Below are 22,500 nucleotides of genomic sequence, written 5' to 3' on the forward strand. Positions count from 1 at the left end.
TTCAACTTCCAATTGTGACCCTTTGTTTCTGTGTTCCATTTCTGGAACATCCTGTCTCTGTCCACTGTGTCAATTCCTCGCAGACCCACATAAAGGATCACTTGGACAACGAAATATGGATCCCAGGTTACAACCTATACAGATGTGACAGAATGAACAGGCAAAAAAAAGGGGGGGGGGTTGGCCTGTACATTGCAGAGTCACTTGTTTGCACAGAACTGCTTAATGCCTCAACTGATGTAGTGGAAGTTTTAGCAGTAAAGGTCGAGAACCAAAACCTAGTCATTGTGGTAGTCTACAAGCCTCCGGATGCAACATCCCAGCAATTCCAGGAACAGCTGTTAAAAATTGACCACTGTCTGGAAAATCTTCCAGCTCCTGCACCCAACATCTTGCTCCTGGGGGATTTCAACTTAAGGCACCTAAAATGGAGGAATATAGCAAATAATATTGTTGCAGTAATAATACCAGGAGGAAGCTCTGATGAAAACTCACACTCACACGAGCTTTTAAATCTCTGCACAAAATTCAATTTAAACCAGCAAATAATAGAGCCTACTAGACTGGAGAATACACTAGACCTCATCTTCACTAACAATGATGATCTGATAAGAAATGTCACCATATCAAAAACAATATACTCAGATCACAACATAATTGAGGTTCAGACATGTATGCGCGGAGCCCCAGACCGACATAATGAGACTAGTCACGAGGGAGCATTCACCAAATTCAACTTCAATAACAAAAACATAAAGTGGGACCAAGTAAACCAAGTCCTAACCGATATAAGCTGGGAAGATATACTAAGCAACACAGACCCCAACTTATGCCTAGAACAGATTAACTTGGTGGCACTCGATGTATGCACAAGGCTTATTCCTCTAAGAAAAAGGAGGAGTAGATGTAAAATAGAAAGAGACAGGCGCTCCCTTTACAGGCGACGGAAAAGAATAACAGAGCGGCTAAAAGAGGTCAATATATCTGAAATGCGTAGGGAGACACTGGTCAGAGAAATAGCAAGCATCGAACTCAAGCTAAAGGAATCTTATAGGAGTCAGGAATCGCGGGAAGAACTAAAAGCCATAAATGAAATCGAAAGAAACCCAATGCCAAATCAAAGTCGAGAACAACGTCCAGTATTGGGCCCCTACTTAAACAAGATGGGTCCTACACAGATGACAGCAAGGAAATGAGTGAGCTACTCAAGTCCCAGTATGACTCAGTTTTTAGCAAGCCGCTAACCAGACTGAGAGTCGAAGATCAAAATTAATTTTTTATGAGAGAGCCACAGAATTTGGTTAACACAAGCCTATCCGATGTTATCCTGACGCCAAATGACTTCGAACAGGTGATAAATGACATGCCCATGCACTCTGCCCCAGGGCCAGACTCATGGAACTCCGTGTTCATCAAGAACTGCAAGAAGCCCCTATCACGAGCCTTTTCCATCCTATGGAGAGGGAGCATGGACACGGGGGTCGTCCCACAATTACTAAAAACAACAGACATAGCCCCACTCCACAAAGGGGGCAGTAAAGCAACAGCAAAGAACTACAGACCGATAGCACTAACATCCCATATCATAAAAATCTTTGAAAGGGTCCTACGAAGCAAGATCACCACCCATCTAGAAACCCATCAGTTACACAATCCAGGGCAACATGGGTTTAGAACAGGTCGCTCCTGTCTGTCTCAACTATTGGATCACTACGACAAGGTCCTAGATGCACTAGAAGACAAAAAGAATGCAGATGTAATATATATAGACTTTGCAAAAGCCTTCGACAAGTGTGACCATGGCGTAATAGCGCACAAAATGCGTGCTAAAGGAATAACAGGAAAAGTCGGTCGATGGATCTATAATTTCCTCACTAACAGAACACAGAGAGTAGTAGTCAAAAGAGTAAAGTCCGTGGCAGCTACGGTGAAAAGCTCTGTTCCACAAGGCACAGTACTCGCTCCCATCTTGTTTCTCATCCTCATATCTGACATAGACAAGGATGTCAGCCACAGCACCGTGTCTTCCTTTGCAGACGACACCCGAATCTGCATGACAGTGTCTTCCATTGCAGACACTGCAAGGCTCCAGGCGGATATCAACCAAATCTTTCAGTGGGCTGCAGAAAACAATATGAAGTTCAACGATGAGAAATTTCAATTACTCAGATATGGTAAACACGAGGAAATTAAATCTTCATCAGAGTACAAAACAAATTCTGGCCACAAAATAGAGCGAAACACCAACGTCAAAGACCTGGGAGTGATCATGTCGGAGGATCTCTCCTTCAAGGACCATAACATTGTATCAATCGCATCTGCTAGAAAAATGACAGGATGGATAATGAGAACCTTCAAAACTAGGGAGGCCAAGCCCATGATGACACTCTTCAGGTCACTTGTTCTATCTACGCTGGAATATTGCTGCACACTAACAGCACCTTTCAAGGCAGGTGAAATTCCTGACCTAGAAAATGTACAGAGAAACTTCACGGCGCGCATAACGGAGATAAAACACCTCAATTACTGGGAGCGCTTGAGGTTCCTAAACCTGTATTCCCTGGAACGCAGGCGGGAGAGATACATGATTATATACACCTGGAAAATCCTAGAGGGACTAGTACCGAACTTGCACACGAAAATCACTCACTACGAAAGCAAAAGACTTGGCAGACGATGCAACATCCCCCCAATGAAAAGCAGGGGTGTCACTAGCACGTTAAGAGACGTTACAATAAGTGTCAGGGGCCCGAGACTGTTCAACTGCCTCCCAGCATACATAAGGGGGATTACCAACAGACCCCTGGCAGTCTTCAAGCTGGCACTGGACAAGCACCTAAAGTCGGTTCCTGACCAGCCGGGCTGTGGCTCGTACGTTGGTTTGCGTGTAGCCAGCAGTAACAGCCTGGTTGATCAGGCTCTGATCCACCAGGAGGCCTGGTCACAGACCGGGCCGCGGGGGCGTTGACCACCGGAACTCTCTCCAGGTAAACTCCAGGTAATCATGTCTCCCCTAACCCTCCTGTCGTCCAGTGTGTGTGTGTGTGTGTGTGTGTGTGTGTGTGTGTGTGTGTGTGTGTGTGTGTGTGTGTGTGTGACCTGTACAACGAAAGTGTTGTTATTCACAGTATACATCCCTTAATACATTGTCTCAGTCATGAGAACGCCTGGTAACACAGGCAACAGAAGCAGCAGTTGCAGACTTGCAGTGACCACAACAGTAACAACATTAACAATAGCAGCAACTACAGCGGCCATAGCAACTACAGAAGCAACAGCAACAACAGCATCTACAGCCGCAGCAACAACTACAGCATCAATAGTAGCAACAGAGGTAGGTGGTGGTGATAGAATATAGCTGAACATGACACACACACAACAAAACATCTCTCACAAACACACTAGCTAAACACACGCACACGCACACACACACACACACACACACACACACACACACACACACACCACCACAACAACAAAGTAACACAAAGAATTCCACGCCGAAACACGTATGTAAAGCTCCCAGAGGGAGAGAGAGAGAGAGAAAGAGAGAGTCAGACACTCTACTGACTCTTGCTGAGTCCAGCAGGACTCTTGTCATCATCACAACCTCATCAGGACAACCATATCATCACAACCTCGTCATCAACACAACCATGAAAAGTTGTGTTCTCCAAGTCACAGTACTGGCCCTTGTTCTCCTCTTCATATACGACAGAGATACATAAATCTTAGCGCCGTATCATCCTTTACAGACGATACTGGAATTTGTATGAGTGTCGTCCACCGAGGACACTGCTCATATAAACTAGGTCTTCCAGTGAGCTGATGGTAATATGATGTTCAATGAGGACAGGTTTCAGTTACTCCATTATAGAAAGACTGCGGAAACAAATATGAAACGAGGCATCAAATAAACCGGAATCACTCTACCATAGAGCGTCAAGACTAATGCCAGAAACCTGGGAGTGATTATGTCAGAAGATCTCACCTTGAAGGATTTCAACAGCGTCACTTTCACAACCACAAGGAAAAATCATAAGCTGGATAACTAGAACCTTCAAAACAAGAGATGCTGAGCCAATGATGATACTCTTTTTAAGTCCCTTGTTCTATCTAGAGTACTGCTGTACTTTAAACAGCTCCGTTTAAGGCAAGCGAAATTAAGTAAATTTATTTAGGCACAGTTACACGAAAGTACAGTTATCACACATAGTGGAAATTACCTAGGATAACCCCAAAAAAGTCGAGACGAATTGACTTAATTCCATTGGAGATGCGCGGAGAACTTTCACTGCCCGCACAGACTCAGTCAAGCATCTAAATTACTGAGAACGTTGAGGGTCCATTGACCTGTGCTCCTTGTAACACTATAATCTATACCTGAAAAATCTAGAAGGATTGTTCCCCATGAAAATAAGAGGCTTGGCAGACGGTGCAAAATACCCTCAGTGAAAAGCAGGGGTGGCAGGAGTACACGAAGAGAATGCAATAAGTGTGACAGGACCAAGACTTCCCAACATCCTCCCGTCATACATAAGGGGGAATTACCAACAGAACTCTGGCTGTCTTCAAGAAGGAACTCCACAAGTTTCTCAAGTCAGTGCTTCATTAGCCAGGCTGTGTTGCTTACGCTGGACTTCGTGCAGCTAGTACCAACAGCCTGGCTGATCAGGCCTGATCCACCGTGAGACATGGTCTGAGACCGGGCCGCAGGGGTGTTGACCCCTTCCCCCCAGAAAACACTTCAGGTAGATTCCAGGTTAGTAGACCACCACACCCTTGTCATCACCACCACAACCTAGTCATCACCACCACACCCTTGTCATCACCACCACAACCTAGTCATCACCACCACAACCTTGTCATCACCACCACACACTAGTCATCATTACCACACCCTAGTTATCACCACAACCTTGTTATCACCACAACCTAGTCATCACCATTACAACCTTGTCATCACCACCACAACCTTGTCATTACCACCACAACCTAGTCACCACCACCACAACCTAGTCATCACCACCACAACCTTGTCATCACCACCACACACTAGTCATCATTACCACACCCTAATCATCATTACCACACCCTAGTCATCACCACACCCTAGTCATCACCATTACAACCTAGTCATCACCACCACAACCTTGTCATCACCACCACACCCTAGTCATCATTATCACACCCTAGTTGTCATCACCACCACACCCTGTCATCACCACCCCACCCTATTAATCACCACCACAACCTTATCACCACACCCTAGTTATCACCACCACAACCTTGTCATCACCACACCCAAGTCATCACCACTACAACCTTGCCATCACCACCACAATATTCAAGTAGTGTAGCCAGACTGGTGAAATAATGAAGGGTACTGGTGATAGGGTTGACCATCAGACAGGTAGGCTATCAGGCTCCGCCAGCTGCATCATCCATCACCCAGCCATGGCCGGCCCCGTTCCTCCCCTCCAGACACCCACAGAAATGTATCCGGCTGCATCTAACTCCCAGGCCACTCTATCGCGATGCCGTGTCCAGCTGATTGGTGATAAATGACGCGGGGTGTTAATGAGGCAGTTGAGGGCGCGAGTGATCCTCGCGGAAAGCTAGGATAATAGAGGGCGTTTATGCGCGAAAGCAGTCGCTGGATGGTGCTAGCAGAGGTCCTAGTAATGAAGTCATCAGGTAGTGTAGAGGGAACCAGTGTTCATATCCCGGCAATCAAACGCTACCCTCGCCAAATATACTCACCAGGTAGCTTTTTTTGTTTTGTTAACAGGTTCGCGACCACACCGCATGCTCACACACACACACACACACACACACACACACACACACACACACACACACACACACACACACACACACACACACACACACACGATGAAGCTCTTGGGAGCAGGGAGAGTGGACCTAGTAGCGATCAGCGAGGAGGCGAGGGCCAGCAGCTGTGACTCGACTCCTGCAACGAGGAGGCGAGGGCCAGGAGCTGTGACTCGACTCCTGTAACCACTAACAGGTGAGTACACAGACACAATGAACGTTAATTAAGCAAGCTTTTTAAAGGATTTGTCCCGACGAGAGACTAATTTGGAAACTACAAAATGTCTTCAAGCAATCTCTACACTCAGGACAAACACCAGAAAACTGAATACAAGGCAAAGGTCATTCCCATTTACCAAGAGGGATAAAAAAAAGACCTTGACTTACAGGTCAGCATTTGTAACACGCGTCCTGTAAAAGGCTCTGGTGAAGAAAGTAAGGAAAAAACTGATATTGGAACGCTAGGATAAGGATATATACGGAAAACCAGCATGGATAAAAAGGATGCAAAATCCTGTCTTGCGAATCTGTAGGAGTTCTACGACAGAAGTCACAATGGCAAAACAAGACAGGATTGGGTGGATGGCATCTTTTTGGACTGCAAAAAAAATCAACTGGTATAGTGCCTTACCAGACATTAATCCAGAAACTTGAGTAAAAGGCGAAGTTAAAAGTCAAGATTGCTCCAGTGAGTACCTGGAGGACACAAGGCAGAGAATAACAGTAAGGTATGAGATATGAGAATGAGATGTTGCCCGAAATGCTCTGCAAAACAGGAGGGGCTCTATATAGTATGCCCCTCAAGGGAGGTTCCTTGACGCTGGTGAGGGGGCTCTTGATTTAGGGAATTGGATCTGTGCTCCGGCTCCCTGAATTGAGCCTGAATACCTTAAATCAGCCCCCCCCCACATGCGCTGTATAATCCTACGGGTTTAGTGCTCCCCCATAATTACAATAATAATCTATATAGTATGTTATTGATGTCAGCTATGGTCTCTAAGTTGTATCATGTACTTGGAGATCTTTTAACACATCGGCCGTGTCCCACCAAGGCAGAGTGACCCGAAAAAGAAGAAACACTCGTCATCATTCACTCCATCACTGTCTTGCCAGAGACGCTTATAATTAATATATTATGATTATTAACGAGTGGGGTTTTGAAAGGCTTAGTATTGGAATCCTTAAATGTACTTAATATACGTAAAAAAGACTTACCAGAGGGGATTCAGTCTTTTGTGTCACTGTTTTCTTATGTATAAAACTAACGAGAAGAATATGATGATGAAAGAGGAGGGATACAGACACGTGACTTCTTGAGTTAAACTCGAAAAACCACAGCAAATATAAAGTTATGTGATTTGAAGAGGGAGAGAACAGACCAGACAAATGTCAGGCCTTGAAAAGGCCCTAGGGGTGAACATAACACCAAACATATCACCAGAAATATACATAAACCGTATATCCTAGCACGGGTCAGTAGTTATACTGGGATGCCCCAATACTGTTCCTATACTTGATTCCTTAGAGATATTAAATCCCTGCAGGGATTAAACTAATCTCAGTATGTGTACACTGATTAACTATTGATCCTCCATCAAGTAGTGGAGAGAGAAAGATAGATGCCAGTGTACAAACCTATTATCCACTGCAACACACCACACCTCACTGTGATACATCATCACAGGAAGACTAACATTTGCCAACTCTGTGAAACACGTTGTGATTGTTTTAATATATCCACTCCTCACTATTATATCCCCACCAGAGGGCTAAGAACGTCGGCTTTGACCATTCTTAAATGGAGAGCAATTCTTGGAGCAGCGAAGCGTAACATTGCCAATCACAGAGGCTGGTGATAGTCCCAACTCTCTCATTACCTGAAAGATCACAGTCATTGCCTTCATTACTGTCAAAAGCTCCGTGTACTCGCCAGGTCTCTACTTACCTTGACAAATTTCTACGTCTATACTCGCTTTTTGCTTCCTTGTTGATTTTTTTGTTCGCCTCCGTGTGTCGTGGGTTTTATACTTGTATGTGAGCGAGTTGCCAGGGAGGAGGGAAGAATTGGTGGGTCTGGCAGACATATATATGATTAACACACGCACATACACACATACACTCACTCACTCTCACACACACACACACACACACACACACCTACTAGCGACCAGTGAAGAGGCGGGGCCAGGAGCTATGACTCGGACACTACAACCACAACTACAGGAGTACAATTAGGTGAGAACACGCTCATATACACACATAACATACACACACACACACACACACACACACACACACACACACACACAAACACACACACACACAACAGACAAATCTTCCATTACCAGACGGAGTAGAGAGCCTCCACTAAAGTTTACCGCCTCATGAACTACAGCAGAATACAAATTCGCGGTTATAGATTTCTGTGAGCTGTATCTCAGGACCCACCACCTCAATGACTGTATTTACGGTTATAAGGTCTCCAGTGAGCATCTGCCAAGTACATGTGTCGAGCGGGAGGTGGTTTGAAGAATTAGCAAGATGGGCACCCCCAGGTCACTAAACAAGACGCTGTCTTCCCCCAGAAGGTCGTGATTACTATCATCTGCCTCCATTACTGTCAATACCTTGATGCCAGGGTGCATGCAACCCCTGGGTGAGGGGTACGCAGGGCCGGACCTACCTCCATCGGGGGAGGCAGTCAGGACTTACTCGAGGTTTTAAAGTACTCTTCTCTTAAAGGTAGTCAAGGTGTCCTTACTCCCACGTTTTAAAGTACACTTCTCTTACAGCAAGGTCACAACATAGGGACCACTAGTCACGACAGAGGGCCCAGAAGTCACGCCAGAGGGCTCACAAGTCACGACAGAGGGCTCAAGTCACGACAGAGGACCAACAAGTCACGACAGAGGGCCCACAAGTCACGATAGCGGGCCCACAAATCAAGACTGCGGGCCCCAGGTCACGACAACAGGCCCACAAGTCACGACAGAGGACCCACAAGTCGCGACAGAGGGCCCACAAGTCACAACAGAGGACCAACAAGTCACGAAAGAGGGCCCACAAGTCACGATAGCGGGCCCACAAATCAAGACTGCGGGCCCCAGGTCACGACAACAGGCCCACAAGTCACGACAGAGGGCCTACAAGTCACGACAGAGGGCCCACAAGTCACGCCATAGGGCCCATAAGTCACGCCAGAGAGTCCACAAGTCAGGCCATAGGGCCAACAAGTCACGACAGAGGGCCCACAAGTCACGACGGCGGGCCCACAAGTCACGACAGAGGGCCAACAAGTCACGCCATAGGGCCCACAAGTCACGACAGAAAGCCCACAAATCACGACAGAGGGCCTACAAGTCACGACGGCGGGCCCACAAGTCACGACAGAGGGCCTACAAGTCACGACATCGGATCCACAAGTCACGCCAGAGGACCCACAAGTCACGCCAGAGGACCCACAAGTCACGCCAGATGGCCCACAAGTCACGACAGAGAGGTCCCCATCACTCAGGGAGATACGGAATATACTCAGCAACTCCTGGATCGCTATAAGGAACTGGTTACTGTGACGTCTCTGCTCTCTGTGTTGACAACGAAACTCTCTGAAAAATTCCTCATCTAAACAATTCTAGTCACAAACAATTCTAGTTACAATTTTAACCAACAAATTATAGTCACAATTCTACAAATATCAAACAATTCCATCCACAAATCCAGCTATAAAGTCAAAATAAACAATTCCATCCACAAAATTCAAAGTGTCATTCAACACTTCCTGCCGCTGACGTGAACGATGTTAATAACGAAGACGCTACACATTACTGTAAGCGAGTTACGTAAAGCACATTGAACGTCTCTTCCGTTAACTACACACAGGTCGCCGAAGAACGTCGGAAAAGCGACGTTCCGTGCCATGTGAGGACTCTGCTCTCTGAACGGCATCACTGTCATTCAAAACTGAACGTCTTTTTCCTTGGTAGGACGAGAAGTAAACCTTCAAACGCCTTGGAAGTTCACATAGGAAACCCCTGCTTCCCATTGTGTGGCCTCCAGGCCTAGGTTGAGGCTTCCTTATCCTCTTCCCGGAGCTCTGTGATGCTCCTCCTAGGGCCGTATGTGAGGCTTCCTTATCCTCTTTCCGGGACCCTATGTGAGGCTTCCTTATCCTCTTTCCGGGACCTATGTGAGGCTTCCTTATGCTCTTCCCGAGACCGTGTGTGAGGTTTCCTTATGTTCTTCCTAGGGCCCTTTGTAAGGCTTCCTTATCCTCTTCCCGAGGCTGTGATACTTCCTTATGCTCTTTCCGGGGCCCTGTGTGAAGCTTCCTTATCCTCTACCGGAGGCCTGTGTGAGGCTTCCTTATCCTCTACCGGAGGCCTGTGTGAGGCTTCCTTATCCTCTACCGGAGGCCCTGTGCGAGGCTTCCTTCTCCTCTTCCCGAGGCCGTGTGAGGCCTTCTTATGCTCTTCCTAGGCGGCCCTGTGTGAGGCGTTATGCTCTTCCTAGGGCCCTGTGTGAGGCTTCCTTTATGCTCTGCCCGGGGCCCTGTGTGAGGCTTCATTTATGCTCTGCCCGGGGCCCAGTGTGGGCTTTCTTATGCCCAGCCCAGGGTCCAGTGTTAGGTTTATTTGTGCACAGAATACAGTCTGAGAGGACGAGAGAAGACCAGACACAGAATACAGTCTGAGAGGACGAGAGAAGACCAGACACAGAGTACAGTCTGAGAGGACGAGAGAAGACCAGACACAGAGTACAGTCTGAGAGGAGGAGACACTTCAGATGTGTCTCCATATCACTGTTATATGTGTAATAAACACTTATAAGTGTCATAAACACTTATAAGTGTCATAAACACTTATAAGTGTCATAAACACTATTATGTCACAAACACACGGGTCAAAACTTTATATACGAAAACAGAGCGAAACGTCTTGGCAGCAGAAACGTGTCGTACAACGTGTAGGAGTCTCGTGTTCGTGCCAGGATCGCAAACCAAGGAAGATGTATAGGTCTGCAATGATACTGGTGCTGAGAGAAGGAACTACAAGCAGAGAGTGGCTCAACTTGACACACTTCTACAACACTGATCACCACAGTTTTAAGGAAAGGTATGATCGGGCCTTGGAAGCCAGAAATCTGAAAAGCTGCTTGATAAAGGTTAAGAGGAAGTGCCAGGAGCAGTGAATCAACTCCCAGCACATGCGATCAGGTCAGCACATACACAAAACACAAACTAATAATTATACTAGGCTATGTATCTATTGAGAAGAGCCTTTGGCAGATGGTAACTAGCATACACCATGAAGAGAATAACGAGAGAGAAAGAGAGAGAGAGAATCATCACTCACGTATTTAAGAGTTGTTGAGTGTGACGGGGCTAAGTAACGCGACTAAGGGTTGTCCGGTGTAGAGGGTAGTAGACAGAACAAGAACACAAGGGCCAAACTCCCATCCAAGAGGAACAAGACTCTCGCCTAATGAGCAGCGATGGCGGGGCTACGCAAAGAGCGGACACCGGCCTGGGCAGGAAAAGAACAATGATAGAGAACACACAGTGACAATGGTGAAAGTGTGTGAGAGACAGAGAAAGAGAGACAGAGAAATACATTGATACATAACAGAAGATGTTAAAGTTTATAACAAAGTTATCTGTTGGGTTCACTAAGCTTGTATCTCTGGTGTTGTTATACATTCTATCTCTACTGACGAGGTCCAGATCAAAGGCTCTCCCTCTCTCCATTCACTCCCTAAAGGCAGGAAATAGTGTAGTAGAGGTCTGAAAGAGAGGGGAAACCCCTAACGTCATAGTTATCACGAAGACAAAACTCACACGAGTAATACCAAATGCGATATTCCCTTATGATATCAAATGATGAGACAATAAAAAGGGTGGGGAAGGAGGCTGGTGGCAGCAGCGGCGAGAAACCACCTGGCCATTGAAGAACTGGGAAACCTGGAAGCTGTAATGTAACTGCTACTCTCTTACAGGAAAAATAAGGAAGAGATGAAACACTCTCTCGGTCAAGGATACAAGGATCATCGCTCCCGGTCTCACACCAGGCTGCCTAAACACGAAAGGAAACATTATAGAAACACAAGTGTTCATAAAACAGAAGACACCAGCAGTCCTGCCAGAGTGCAAAGCATTTAACATGCTTCCATATTCATACCCGTGGCTTTGATATACAATCTTCCACCAAACAGAAAACTAATAGGATAGGAGCAATTTTTTTTACCATAATGTAGGGTTCTTGATCCAAGGAATCTAAGCTACCCTCCCATTCCTCTGATCAATCCCGACTGTCATCCATTTCCCATACATGGAATGACCCGACCCTCACTGGTTTAGCACTTCCTTATGAATATAATAGTTCGTTCTGGCTGCTCCAGTATGTACAATCCCAACCAGTACGTACAATTATGTACTGGTTCACACCTGTTCGTGAACTGGTTCACACCTGTTTATGCACTGGTTCACACCTGGTTATGTACTGGTTTACACCTGCTTATGTACTGGTCCACACCTGCTTATCTACTGGTTCACACCTGCTTATGCACTGGTTCACACCTCATGTACTGGTTCACACCTCATGTACTGGTTCACACCTGCTTATGTACTGGTCCACACCTGCTTATGTATTGGTTCACACCTGCTTATGCACTGGTTCACACCTCATGTACTGGTTCACACCTCATGTACTGGTTCACACACACTCATGTACTGGTTCTCACACTCATGTACTGGTTCACACCCATGTACTGGTTCACACACACTCATGTACTGGTTCACACACACTCATGTACTGGTTCACACACACTCATGTACTGGTTCACACACACACTCATGTACTGGTTCACACACACACTCATGTACTGGTTCACACACACACTCATGTACTGGTTCACACACACTCATGTACTGGTTCACACACTCATGTACTGGTTCACACACACTCATGTACTGGTTCACACACTCATGTACTGGTTCACACACACACTCATGTACTGGTTCACATTTGCTTATATACGGGTTCACACCTCAAGTACTGGTTCACACCTGCTTATGAACTGGTTCACGCCTGCTCATGTGCTGGTTCACATCTGCTTATGTACTGGTTCACACCTGCTTATGTATTGGTTCACACCTGCTTATGCACTGGTTCACACCTCATGTACTGGTTCACACCTCATGTACTGGTTCACACCTGCTTATGTACTGGTCCACACCTGCTTATGTACTGGTTCACACCTGCTTATGTACTGGTCCACACCTGCTTATGTACTGGTCCACACCTGCTTATGTACTGGTTCACACCTGCTTATGTACTGGTTCACACCTGCTTATGTACTGCTTCACAATTGCTCATGTACTGGTTCACACCTGCTTATGTACTGGTCCACACCTGCTTATGTACTGGTTCACACCTGCTCATGTACTGGTTCACACCTGCTTATGTACTGGTCCACACCTGCTTATGTACTGGTCCACACCTGCTTATGTACTGGTTCACACCTGCTTATGTACTGGTTCACACCTGCTTATGTACTGGTTCACACCTGCTTATGTACTGCTTCACAATTGCTCATGTACTGGTTCACACCTGCTCATGTACTGGTCCACACCTGCTTATGTACTGGTCCACACCTGCTTATGTACTGGTTCACACCTGCTTATGTACTGGTTCACACCTGCTTATGTACTGGTTCACACCTGCTTATGTACTGTTTCACAATTGCTCATGTACTGGTTCACACCTGCTTATGTACTGGTCCACACCTGCTTATGTACTGGTTCACACCTGCTCATGTACTGGTTCACACCTGCTTATGTACTGATTCACACCTGCTTATGTACTGCTTCACAATTGCTCATGTACTGGTTCACACCTGCTTATGTATTGGTAAACACCTGCTTATGTACTGGTTCACACCTGCTCATGTACTGGTTCACACCTGCTTATGTACTGATTCACACCTGCTTATGTACTGCTTCACAATTGCTCATGTACTGGTTCACACCTGCTTATGTATTGGTAAACACCTGCTTATGTACTGGTTCACACCTGCTCATGTACTGGTTCACACCTGCTTATGTAATGGTTCATACACACTCATGTACTGGTTCACACACACTCATGTACTGGTTCACACACACTCATACACTGGTTCACACCTGCTCATGTACTGGTTCACACACACTCATGTACTGGTTCACACATGTACTGGCTCACATACATGTACTGGTTCACACACACTCATGTACTGGTTCACACCTGCTCATGTACTGGTTCACACACACTCATGTACTGGTTCACACACACCCATGTACTGGTTCACATAAGAACATAAGAACATAAGAACGAAGGAACACTGCAGAAGGCCTACTGGCCCATGCGAGGCAGGTCCAAGTCCCTACCGGCTTAAGCCAATGCACCCAACCTAGTCAGGTCAGGTCACATTGACTTAAGGGAGGAACACGGCAACCGACCTGTTAGCACAAGCTATCAGGTCTAACTCACACCCACCCACATCTACTCATGTATTTATCCAACCTATTTTTAAAGCTACACAACGTTCTGGCCTCTATAACGGTACTTGGTAGTTTGTTCCACTCATCCACAACTCTATTACCAAACCAGTACTTTCCTATATCCCTCCTGAATCTGAATTTTTCCAACTTAAAACCATTGCTGCGAGTCCTGTCTAGGCTAGATATTTTCAGCACACTATTTACTCATGTACTGGTTCACACATACTCATGTACTGGTTCACACACACACTCATGTACTGGTTCACACACACTCATGTACTGGTTCACACACACTCATGTACTGGTTCACACTCATTCATGTACTGGTTCACACCTGCTCATGTACTGGTTCACACTCATGCACTGGTTCACATCCACCCATGTACTGGTTCACACACACTCATGTACTGGTTCACACAAACTCATGTACTGGTTCACACACACTCATGTACTGGTTCTCACACTCATGTACTGGTTCACACCCATGTACTGGTTCACACACACTCATGTACTGGTTCACACACACTCATGTACTGGTTCACACACACTCATGTACTGGTTCACACACACACTCATGTACTGGTTCACACACACACTCATGTACTGGTTCACACACACACTCATGTACTGGTTCACACACACACTCATGTACTGGTTCACACACACTCATGTACTGGTTCACACACTCATGTACTGGTTCACACACACTCATGTACTGGTTCACACACTCATGTACTGGTTCACACACACACTCATGTACTGGTTCACGCACACTCATGTACTGGTTCACACACACTCACGTACTGGTTCACACACACTCACGTACTGGTTCACATACACTCATGTACTGGTTCATACACTCATGTACTGGTTAACACACACACTCATGTACTGGTTCACACACACTCATGTACTGGTTCACACACACTCATGTACTGGTTCACACACACTTATGTACTGGTTTACATACACTCATGTACTGGTTCACACACACTCATGTACTGGTTCACACACACTCATGTACTGGTTCACACACACTCATGTACTGGTTCACACACTCGTGTACTGGTTCACACACACTCGTGTACTGGTTCACACACACTCATGTACTGGTTCACACACTCATGTACTGGTTCACACACACTCATGTACTGGTTCACACACTCATGTACTGGTTCACACACTCACGTACTGGTTCACACACACTCATGTACTGGTTCACACACACATGTACTGGTTCACACACACTCATGTACTGGTTCACACACATTCATGTACTGGTTCACACACTCATGTACTCGTTCACACACACACCCATGTACTGGTTCACACACTCATGTACTGGTTCACACACTCATGTACTGCTTCACACACACATGTACTGGTTCACACACCCATGTACTGGTTCACACACTCATGTACTGGTTCACACACTCACGTACTGGCTCACACACACTCATGTACTGGTTCACACACACTCATGTACTGGTTCACACACACTCATGTACTGGTTCACACACACTCATGTACTGGTTCACACACACTCATGTACTGGTTCACACACACTCATGTACTGGTTCACACACACTCATTTACTGGTTCACACACACTCATGAACTGGTTCACACACACTCATGTACTGGTTCACACACACTCATGTACTGGTTCACACTCATGTACTGGTTCACACACACTCATGTACTGGTTCACACACACATGTACTGGTTCACACACTCATGTACTGGTTCACACACAATGTACTGGTTCACACACACATGTACTGGTTCACACACATGTACTGGTTCACACACACATGTACTGGTTCACACACTCATGTACTGGTTCACACACTCATGTACTGGTTCACACACATGTACTGGTTCACACACTCATGTACTGGTTCAAACACCCATGTACTGGTTCACACACTCATGAACTGGTTCACACACTCATGTACTGTTCACACACACATGTACTAGTTCACACACTCATGTACTGGTTCACACACACATGTACTGGTTCACACACACATGTACTGGTTCACACACTCATGTACTGATTCACACACTCATGTACTGGTTCACACACACACACGTACTGGTTCACACACACTCATGTACTGGTTCACACACACTCATGTACTGGTTCACATACACTCATGTACTGGTTCACACACACTCATGTACTGGTTCACACAAACTCATGTACTGGTTCACACACACTCATGTACTGGTTCTCACACTCATGTACTGGTTCACACACACCCATGTACTGGTTCACACACACCCATGTACTGGTTCACACACACCCATGTACTGGTTCACACACACTCATGTACTGGTTCACACACTCATGTACTGGTTCACACACTCATGTACTGGTTCACACACTCATGTACTGGTTCACACACACATGTACTGGTTCACACACTCATGTACTGGTTCACACACACATGTACTGATTCACACACTCATGTACTGGTTCACACACACACACGTACTGGTTCACACACTCGTATACTGGTTCACACACTCATGTACTGGTTCACACACACTCATGTACTGGTTCACACACACTCATGTACTGGTTCACACACTCATGTACTGGTTCACACACTCCTGTACTGGTTTACACACTCATGTACTGGTTCACACACTCATGTACTGGTTTACACACTCATGTACTGGTTCACTCATGTACTGGTTCACACTCATGTACTGGTTCACACACACTCATGTACTGGTTAACACACTCGTGTACTGGTTCACACTCATGTACTGGTTCACACACTCATGTACTGGTTCACACACTCATGTACTCGTTCACACACTCATGTACTGGTTCACACACTCATGTACAGGTTCACACACTCATGTACTGGTTAACACACTCGTGTACTGGTTCACACTCATGTACTGGTTCGCACACTCATGTACTGGTTCACACACTCATGTACTGGTTCACACGCTCATGTACTGGTTCACACGCTCATGTACTTGTTCACACTCATTCATGTACTGGTTCACACTCATACACTCGTTCACATCCACCCATGTACTGGTTCACACACACTCATGTACTGGTTCACACAAACTCATGTACTGGTTCACACACACTCATGTACTGGTTCACACACACCCATGTACTGGTTCACACACACCCATGTACTGGTTCACACACACCCATGTACTGGTTCACACACACTCATGTACTGGTTCACACACACTCATGTATTGGTTCACACACACTCATGTACTGGTTCACACACACTCATGTACTGGTTCACACACACTCATGTACTGGTTCACACACACTCATGTACTGGTTCACACACACTCATGTACTGGTTCACACACACTCATGTACTGGTTCACACACACTCATGTACTGGTTCACACACTCATGTACTGGTTTACACACTCATGTACTGGTTCACACTCATGTACTGGTTCACACACTCATGTACTGGTTCACACACTCATGTACTGGTTCACACACTCCTGTACTGGTTCACACACACACGTACTGGTTCACACACACATGTACTGGTTGACACACTCATGTACTGATTCACACACTCATGTACTGGTTCACACACACACGTACTGGTTCACACACTCTTGTACTGGTTCACACACTCATGTACTGGTTCACACATTCATGTATTGGTTCACACACACATGTACTGGTTCACACACACATGTACTGGTTCACACACACATGTACTGGTTCACACACTCATGTACTGGTTCACACACTCATGTACTGGTTCACACACTCATGTACTGGTTCACACACTCATGTACTGGTTCACACACTCATGTACTGGTTCACACACACATGTACTGGTTCACACACTTATGTACTGGTTCACACACTCATGTACTGGTTCACACACACACATGTACTGGTTCACACACTCATGTACTGGTTCACACACACTCATGTACTGGTTCACACACTCATGTACTGGTTCACACACTCATGTACTGGTTCACACACTCATGTACTGGTTCACACACTCATGTACTGGTTCACACACTCATGTACTAGTTCACACACTCATGTACTGGTTCACACACTCATGTACTGGTTCACACACTCATGTACTGGTTCACACACTCATGTACTCGTTCACACACTCATGTACTGGTTCACACACTCATGTACAGGTTCACACACTCATGTACTGGTTAACACACTCGTGTACTGGTTCACACTCATGTACTGGTTCACACACTCATGTACTGGTTCACACACTCATGTACTGGTTCGCACACTCATGTACTGGTTCACACACTCATGTACTGGTTCACACGCTCATGTACTGGTTCACACGCTCATGTACTGGTTCACACTCATTCATGTACTGGTTCACACTCATACACTCGTTCACATCCACCCATGTACTGGTTCACACACACTCATGTACTGGTTCACACAAACTCATGTACTGGTTCACACACACTCATGTACTGGTTCTCACACTCATGTACTGGTTCACACACACCCATGTACTGGTTCACACACACCCATGTACTGGTTCACACACACCCATGTACTGGTTCACACACACTCATGTACTGGTTCACACACACTCATGTACTGGTTCACACACACTCATGTACTGGTTCACACACACTCATGTACTGGTTCACACACACTCATGTACTGGTTCACACACACTCATGTACTGGTTCACACACACTCACGTACTGGTTCACACACACTCATGTACTGGTTCACACACACACTCATGTACTGGTTCACACACACTCATGTACTGGTTCACACACTCATGTACTGGTTTACACACTCATGTACTGGTTCACACTCATGTACTGGTTCACACACACATGTACTGGTTCACACACTCATGTACTGGTTCACACACTCATGTACTGGTTCACACACTCATGTACTGGTTCACACACACTCATGTACTGGTTCACACACTCCTGTACTGGTTCACACACACATGTACTGGTTCACACACACATGTACTGGTTGACACACTCATGTACTGATTCACACACTCATGTACTGGTTCACACACACACGTACTGGTTCACACACTCTTGTACTGGTTCACACACTCATGTACTGGTTCACACATTCATGTATTGGTTCACACACACATGTACTGGTTCACACACACATGTACTGGTTCACACACACATGTACTGGTTCACACACTCATGTACTGGTTCACACACTCATGTACTGGTTCACACACTCATGTACTGGTTCACACACTCATGTACTGGTTCACTCACACATGTACTGGTTCACACACTTATGTACTGGTTCACACTCATGTACTGGTTCACACACACACATGTACTGGTTCACACACTCATGTACTGGTTCACACACACTCATGTACTGGTTCACACACTCATGTACTGGTTCACACTCATGTACTGGTTCACACACTCATGTACTGGTTCACACACACATGTACTGGTTCACACACTCATGTGCTAGTTCACACACTCATGTACTGGTTCACACACTCATGTACTGGTTCACACACTCATGTACTGGTTCACACACTCATGTACTGGTTCACACACACTCATGTACTGGTTCACACGCTCATGTACTGGTTCACACACACATGTACTGGTTCACACACTCATGTACTGGTTCACACACTCATGTACTGGTTCACACACACTCATGTACTGGTTCACACACTCATGTACTGGTTCACACACTCATGTATTGGTTCACACACTCATGTACTGGTTCACACACACATGTACTGGTTCACACACACATGTACTGGTTCACACACTCATGTACTGGTTCACACACTCATGTACTGGTTCACACACTCATGTACTGGTTCACACACTCATGTACTGGTTCACACGCTCATGTACTGGTTCACACACACATGTACTGGTTCACACACTCATGTACTGGTTCACACACTCATGTACTGGTTCACACACACTCATGTACTGGTTCACACACTCATGTACTGGTTCACACACACTCATGTATTGGTTCACACACTCATGTACTGGTTCACACACACATGTACTGGTTCACACACACATGTACTGGTTCACACACACATGTACTGGTTCACACACTCTTGTACTGGTTCACACACTCTTGTACTGGTTCACACACTCTTGTACTGGTTCACACACTCTTGTACTGGTTCACACACTCTTGTACTGGTTCACACACTCATGTACTGGTTCACACACTCATGTACTGGTTCACACACTCATGTACTGGTTCAGACACTCATGTACTGGTTCACACACTCATGTACTGGTTCACACACTCATGTACTGGTTCACACATTCATGTACTGGCTCACACATTCATGTATTGGTTCTCACACACATGTACTGGTTCACACACACACGTACTGGTTCACACAGTCATGTACTGGTTCACACACTCATGTACTGGCTCACACACACATGTACGTGTGTGCGTTACATTTCCGACGCACGCTACGAGAACATTTCCGACGCACGCCACCAGAACATTTCCGACGCACGCCACCAGAACATTTCCGACGCACGCCACCAGAACATTTCCGACGCACGCCACCAGAACATTTCCGACGCACGCCACCAGAACATTTCCGACGCACGCCACCAGAACATTTCCGACGCACGCCACAAGAACATTTCAGACGCACGCCACCAGAACATTTCCGACGCACGCCACAAGAACATTTCAGACGCACGCCACGAGAACATTTCCGACGCACGCCACCAGAACATTTCAGGCGCACACCACAAGAACATTTCAGACGCACACCACAAGAACATTTCAGACGCACACCACAAGAACATTTCAGACGCACACCACAAGAACATTTCAGACGCACACCACAAGAACATTTCAGACGCACACCACCAGAACATTTCCGACGCACGCCACAAGAACATTTCAGACGAACGCCACCAGAACATTTCCGACGCACACCACAAGAACATTTCCGACGCACACCACAAGAACATTTCCGACGCACACCACAAGAACATTTCCGACGCACACCACAAGAACATTTCCGACGCACGCCACAAGAACATTTCAGACGAACGCCACCAGAACATTTCAGACGCACGCCACAAGAACATTTCAGACGAACGCCACAAGAACATTTCAGACGCACGCCACAAGAACATTTCAGACGAACGCCACCAGAACATTTCCGACGCACGCCACAAGAACATTTCAGACGAACGCCACCAGAACATTTCAGACGCACGCCACAAGAACATTTCAGACGAACGCCACAAGAACATTTCAGACGCACGCCACAAGAACATTTCAGACGAACGCCACCAGAACATTTCCGACGCACGCCACAAGAACATTTCAGACGAACGCCACCAGAACATTTCAGACGCACGCCACAAGAACATTTCCGACGCACACCACAAGAACATTTCCGACGCACGCCACAAGAACATTTCAGACGAACGCCACCAGAACATTTCAGACGCACGCCACGAGAACATTTCCGACGCACACCACAAGAACATTTCCGACGCACGCCACAAGAACATTTCAGACGAACGCCACCAGAACATTTCAGACGCACGCCACGAGAACATTTCCGACGCACACCACAAGAACATTTCCGACGCACGCCACAAGAACATTTCAGACGAACGCCACCAGAACATTTCAGACGCACGCCACAAGAACATTTCAGACGCACGCCACAAGAACATTTCCGACGCACACCACAAGAACATTTCAGACGCACGCCACGAGAACATTTCCGACGCACGCCACAAGAACATTTCAGACGCACGCCACGAGAACATTTCCGACGCACGCCACAAGAACATTTCAGACGCACGCCACGAGAACATTTCCGACGCACGCCACAAGAACATTTCAGACGCACGCCACGAGAACATTTCCGACGCACGCCACAAGAACATTTCAGACGCACGCCACGAGAACATTTCCGACGCACACCACAAGAACATTTCAGACGCACGCCACGAGAACATTTCCGACGCACACCACAAGAACATTTCAGACGCACGCCACGAGAACATTTCCGACGCACGCCACAAGAACATTTCAGACGCACGCCACGAGAACATTTCCGACGCACACCACAAGAACATTTCTGACGC

At 46.3% G+C, this 22,500-nt stretch overlaps 1 protein-coding gene across 4 annotated transcripts in view; it reads right to left on the reverse strand.

The window, feature by feature from the left end:
• The window catches only part of ci (cubitus interruptus), a 583,843-nt gene that overhangs the window by 67,456 nt on the left and 493,887 nt on the right, over window positions 1–22,500 (reverse strand). The window contains exon 2 of one of the 4 annotated variants that reach the window (XM_070093625.1): window positions 11,187–11,357. The exons of the other annotated variants lie outside the window; for them this stretch is intronic. The gene's annotated coding sequence lies outside the window, so the exon portion shown is untranslated. The remainder of the gene's footprint in view (window positions 1–11,186; window positions 11,358–22,500) is intronic. 4 annotated transcript variants of the gene reach the window in all.

The sequence above is a fragment of the Cherax quadricarinatus genome, chromosome 43 (assembly GCF_038502225.1).
Source record: "Cherax quadricarinatus isolate ZL_2023a chromosome 43, ASM3850222v1, whole genome shotgun sequence".
Lineage (NCBI taxonomy): Eukaryota > Metazoa > Arthropoda > Malacostraca > Decapoda > Parastacidae > Cherax > Cherax quadricarinatus.